Source organism: Aulonocara stuartgranti (genome assembly GCF_965226115.1).
Source record: "Aulonocara stuartgranti genome assembly, chromosome: 15".
Lineage (NCBI taxonomy): Eukaryota > Metazoa > Chordata > Actinopteri > Cichliformes > Cichlidae > Aulonocara > Aulonocara stuartgranti.
The window spans coordinates 13,793,512-13,799,948 of record NC_138951.1 but is presented as its reverse complement, the minus strand read 5'-3'; the positions used below and the strand labels follow the sequence as shown (position 1 = coordinate 13,799,948).

The following is a 6,437-nucleotide window of genomic DNA, read 5'->3' as shown; positions in this document are numbered from 1 at the left end:
TAATTGCATTTGGTGGTTTTTGCAATATTTGAATGTTGCAGTGTTGGTATAATATAAAAAACTAATTACATCATAGCACGGTGCTCTCTCAAAGCTCATTAACTCTGTTCAAAACCTACTAAGGTTTATTATGTCATTTGTTTTGTAAAGATTAATTGGCCAAAATTATATGTTATCAGTTACTTAATGTTTCCCCTTCAGCTTTTATTATGAAAGGTGCATCGCCTGGTTACCGGTCTCATTCGTGCGCTCTCTGTGAGGGGAGGGCTTTGATTTGATGTAACCCAACACCTGGCACCCACCCCTCCTAAATCTCAACAGATACATTTCATAAGGAATGCAAAGACTGTGTTTTATCTGAGGGGGCACAGAACAAACACTGTCTCTAGACTCTTGTCTTAAAATAAAGAGATGAAAAGAGCGCTGCGAGTTAAAAAAGATACCAGAATGTTTGGAGCTTTCTCAAATGGCATCCGTCTGATCCGCGCCAGTCTGTGTACGAGCGTGTGCGCGCAACACATAAAACGTCCACATTTGGCCTCTGAGCAATCTGGGCTTGAGGAAAAGTGCCAAATGCCCGAGGACAGGATTTGCACAAAAAAAGAGTCGTTTGTTCGTGTATGTCTGCGCACAGATGAATGTAAACATTTCCCACATGTTTATCGCTAATGCGAAGGCCAAAGAACTTATTTCCGTATCAAGTTTCTCTGCTGGTAATGAAAGCATTGAGGTTATCTGATTGCATTACGCACATAAACAAATTCAATTCGTTAGCTGTAACAACTTTTATTTTATAACTTTACTACAATTTTCCTCATTTTGTCCATTAACACGTTAACAGTGCAGTATGGCCTACATTAGGACAGTTGGTTTCCATTGCTCTTCTGCATCATTGAAAGCCTCTGTCTCGCAGACCTCACAGTGTCGCCGAGCTCTGTGCAGAGAGACAGACAGGTACAGACACAGCCGTGACAAGAGGGATAATTCAGAATTTTTTTCCCCCCTCCTTGTCTCGAGTTTACCTCTGGTCTGCTCTGGTTTGAGGAATCCAGGGACCACGCTCGTGTAAACAGAAATCCGACCCACTGCGCAGGGTTTGGGTTTCGCCCCCGATGATGATACTCGATCCGTCCCGGCTTTGGGAACAGGGCTTATCTGATGCCTCACCCCCCTCCTTGCTCCCCATAACAGCGCACATCTGGTGCCTCTGCAGGGAGCGTTGTCCCTTTAGGTTCCTCTGGTGGGGGTGAAAGCTGGAATAAGAGCGCCTCACTATTCCCTCAAGAATCCACTTGCACAAATGACAGAGGACTAGAGAAAGTCTTTAGGTCTAAAGTTACAATCCTCAACATCTGGAGCGAATCATAAAAAGTTGTCCACTTTGTGTACCGTTACTTGCATTACCGTACACGGTCACATGATTAAAGCGAACGTATACCCTGCAATTTAGAAAACGACAATTTTGGTGTCTGTGTTCAGCGTTAATGGAGGGACATAAAAGTTTGATCCCCCTTGTGGTTTAGTGGTGTGTCCTCGCCGACAGAGGGCGACGTCTACCCATTAGTCTTGAATAATTGTGCAAGTGAATATAGCCCGGTGTTTTCCCTGCATCAAATTACATGCAAATATAGTCATCATGATAGGGGCATCTGTGTTACAAGCCTGGCTAAATACACCGACGTGTACCATGGAAAATGACTTAATTTGTCATTATATTCACATTTGCCTAAGCAGTTAGGGTAATTATATAGATATTCCAGCATTACTTTTACTCTGCATGGAGAAGCAAAACAACAGCCATAACAACAAAAACTGACTATATATATATATATATATATATATATATATATATATATATATATATATATATATATATATATATATATATATATAGATAGATAGATAGATAGATAGATATACTGTGAAGCAACAGGAGGATAGGTCTGGGTTAAGGATTTGATTTTATAGTCTATAACTTAATACAAAATGAATACAAAAATGCAATAAATAGATAGATGATTTTTTTTTTATCTATTAGAACAAAATTTCGAGAAGTCCAGATATTTAATAGTTTTTCTGAAAGCTTTGACACGGCCTCTATGAGGGAAAGCTTTTACCCTGAACACTAGGCGTCGCTGTTGCCACAATTATTTTATCAAACGTGCAGCGACTGCTCAACAGGTTGGACACTATTCATTTATCAGTTTGAATTTTTTTCGCTTTTTTCTCCGGGAACAGTAAAATTCTGAACAAAGCACCACATTCTTCAGCTCACAACAGACATCTCAATAATCAAAAATCAGGGAAAGCCCAAATCAGCAGCCCGACCCCATCAGCAGCCCGTCACCATGGCAACATGCAGGAAAAGTGTGGAGGTTTATTCAAGTGTTCAGAGAGTTTGTTCCCTGCGGTGGTAAAAGCGAAGTATGTTCAACAAGCCGCTGAGCAAGGTTTTTACACAGGCACACAAAGTAGGCAAACTCGGGATCGGGACGGAGCATGCGCGCCAATCCCACCTCTCCGAAAAATACTGTATTTATAATAAGCTTAAAACGAGCCATTATTGCGTTATTCTGGCCAAATTACCTTAGGTTATTATATTAAATTTTAAAACACTATCCCTAGCGTTGTCCCTAGCACACCGCTAGGGACCTTAACGTCACAGACCTGCAGCTGGTATAAAAAGCTCTGTCTGATCCAGCCTCCACATTAGAGAGAAGCAGCGTCTGAGAGCATCGTAAACCATCTGGCCAGGTTACAAAGAAAAAACAAATGTGCAAAATGACGAATGTTCAGCTAGGAGTGGTTTTGCTCGCCATATGTTTATCAACACAGGTAAAATGATCTTTATGTTACATTTAAACAGCATTTTAGCTGTGGGATTGATTTTAGTCAGCAGGGAGTAGTGGGAGTGTGTTTTTTAAGGGCTTGGGGGATTGTGTTTTTATTCATTGATGGGGGTGAAAAATAGTTGTGTAGTTTGTTTAACTTTAGTCGTGTTTTAAGACATTATATAAAGCGGCTGATAGTCTGGATTACAGCCGGCTAGACATGGAGATCTCTTGGGAAATGAACATGAGTCAGTCATCTTCCAAATTTGTGGCGTATCTTTGGCTCATTAAACTATTGTCCTTTTTTATTTGTATGTTTTCCCCTTTTTCACTTTTTACTTCTTAATGAGCGTGTGCTTGGGTGGATTAATGATTCAGGTGCTGCTTGCTGTCTACATTATGCAAAGGTGGAGGAAGAATCTAAAGTTTCTTTTAGATGCAGTCTGCCATAGGGAACATGACACTCAAGCACAGAACCTTGGTCTCTCTTTTCTTCTTGGTCACTAACCAATCCTGCTATGTTGTAAAGAAGAGTAAAGTGTTGCAAAAGAAAACTTTTTGTAAACACAGACTTACATTTTAATGAATTGATTTTGCCATAAAGTTTTTTTCCCTTTTGAATCTAACCTCCTTATTTCAATGTTCGTCAAAAAGCCTGAGGGAAGTTTACATTTGTTGGAAAAATACATTTCTCACTCTGCATCCTCTTTTTTTCTACTTCTCCTTCCTCCAACAGATGGTCTCCTGGACTGCAATGGCAGCCAGCAACAACAGCACAGCTATGACAGCAGGGGGGAACTCCACCTACAACGCTACCACTACTACGGCCACAGACACCTTTGGCGGTCCAACCAACTCCACCTCCACTACTGGAGCGGGCGTCTCACTGCACACATGCACCTTCACTTTCTTGATCCCCTTCATCATGGCAGCCTTTCTCCTCCAAAGCTACTGTTGAAGCCCGGAGCCCACAGCCCCCATCTTCTCTGCCTCAACACTCCTCCTCACCTCCCACCCCATTATCCCATGCAGTCCAGCCTCTCTCAGAGACCACAAGACTAACATGGATGGGCTCTGCAACCTTTCTACGTCCTCCTTAAGTAATGCTAAAAAGTATGTAAGTCAAGACATTTCTTTTAACAAAAGGGGGGTTTAGCCTATAGCAGGAGATCATCACCAATCCAACTTCCTTCAGGATTCAAAAGGAACAGTGGTGCATCCAGCTTCCCTTTTTGGCTTGCATTTCCTTAGTCATGCCATCACATTTTGGAGATGCTCAGGGCTGCGGGTTTTCATGTCACGTGTCTCGATTGAAATGCGGACCACTTGAGTGTACAGAGGTTCTTTTTGTGGCTTCTAATCGACCTGGCAATCAATATCACAATGTGTTTTGTTTGTTAAAGTTTGGCAGTAGGAGGTTTGAGAAAAAAGTATGAGCCAGATGACCTCTTTAGTTGGTTTTACAAACAAAACAAAACAAAAAAAAATGGCTCTTCAGTCTTTTTATTAGAAATGTCATTGAGATGTATGTAGCAAAAAAGTTGCCACACGATGTGTCAGTTTTGCCTTGTGATTTTTAAAGAGCTGTGGTCTTTTACAATGAGGGTTTGATTGACACCTTTGCTCCCTTCATCCAACGGTTAGGTGCAGGAAATGAGTGTATGTGAAACCATATGGGAAGGGTTGATGTTACAATTCCCCCTTATAGTTTATATTTTGTATAAATGGAAATGTTGTACTGTTTATTAGTTTGCGTAAAGATCAATGAAGAAACAAAAATGTACAATAAATTATGAAAAACTACAACTGTAATCGCTTCTTTGATTCTCATTTTGTTGTAACATGGCTAACTTTCCTGAGGAAACATTTAACCAACTCTATCTAATCCTTTGGTTTTCCCGCCTCCAAACGTGCAGGCCATTTATCATCCTTGTGCAGTGTATAGAATTAAAGGGTGTGGTGCTATTTTATTCATCATTACTAAGCTGCCAGGCAGTCGAGACAGGCAGTTGCTGAGCTGCAGGCCAGAGAGATGGACTCAGCACTCCCTTGTGCCCCTAAAGATCTACTCTGGATTTGTGCCAGAGCAGTACTTACCTACTGGATACAAAACAATATCAGCCCCTATGGTGCTCTAGTGACGAACAACATTTAGACAGATGGATGATGAGTCTTCAATTTTGAGTTTATAAGAGGGAGGGAGGCCGTGCAACAGCTGATAACATGCACAAATGGGTTATTTCAGTCTGAAGTTTGAATACCATTATTTTTATCCGTCAATATCTGAAAGAAAAAAGATGATGTCAAAGACCTCTCCAGGGAACACAATGTCAAATTTGATTATGTACATAAACAGGTTTGGCCTTTGGCTGTTACTTAACACTGTCTAGTCTTGTCTGTGGCTTAATTCACCAACAGCTGCAGAGTATAGAATAATAACTGTGGAGGCACAATATCAATTGAAGTTCATATGATTCTAACTGAAATATTTTCTGAATATTTAATGTTTTCAATACAAGAAATGTTTCTTTTCTAAATATGCTCTCTTGGGGAATACATGAACAACAGATTTAATTAAACTTAATTAAACCTAAAGTCAGCTCTTCTATTATCCCATTTGAAATTGTGCGTTTAGGGGCGTCATTATTTGTACACGAAGCTTCAGATTTATACCTTATTATTCCATTTATCCATTTCCTTTTTGAGGTTTTTGTAGCTTTCTGTTATTCACTGCTAGTCTGGCAAACAAAAAAAAAAGCTACCAACAAAGGCAAAAAAATCAACACATCACATACGAGCGTGCCCCTACGATGACAGAGAGTAGCGTGTGGCTCGGAAATGCCTCAGCACCAGTAAAGCCAGCCGCATGACTCATTAGCCCAGTCTATTGTTTCTCAATCCTCTCTGCACTGTTAACCTCTCCTCACGCTCGGTCTCGCCTCTCTTTTAACATCCCTGTTCCGGATCTATCTGTTTAATATCCCCCAACAGACTAGTCTGCAAATGCAAGTTCTCAAAAACGAATGAGGCTTTTTCTTCCCATAATGCAGCTGAAGTCATGATTTTACAGTGACGCTAAGACTTTCAATGATACATTTCCAACAGTTATACTTTTTTTGCACCTTCAGTACTTGAAAACGTTTTGCAGACTGCTGACTTCATATATAGTACTGTCCAAAACTCAGCCACATTTCTTTATATTTTGCCAGGAAGAGGGGGATTTAGTGCAGTAATTTATTGAAAAATGTGCAAACATACATGAAAATATAGCACATGGTGCAAAAATAAAGTCTGTAGGATTCTAATGAGCTTGAAAATCAGTATTTTGGACCACCTGGGATCTTTAACAATGTGTTTGGGATCAATGTCATGATACTTTTCAGGTGGTATTGCATGGTGGATCATAATCTGATGGTACTTTTCTGCATTTGTAATTCTATCAATTTTAACAAGATCTCAAAAACCACTTGCTAAAATGCAAACCACAAACCATGACAGTGCCTTATTTTACATGTTTTATAGATGACTGAGTCATTCCAGTGTGAATAGATTGGCTGAGTCATTACAGCCTCATATATATTTGTATGCATATTTGCCTCAGGGAAT

General features: G+C 40.2%; 1 long non-coding RNA gene across 1 annotated transcript; it reads left to right on the top strand.

Moving 5' to 3' along the window:
- Positions 1-2,498: 2,498 nt before the first annotated feature.
- Positions 2,499-4,643, top strand: LOC309689974. Its single transcript, XR_014271571.1, has 2 exons — positions 2,499-2,835; positions 3,568-4,643. It is a non-coding gene; the product is annotated as an uncharacterized lncRNA (long non-coding RNA).
- The last annotated feature ends 1,794 nt before the right edge of the window (positions 4,644-6,437 follow it).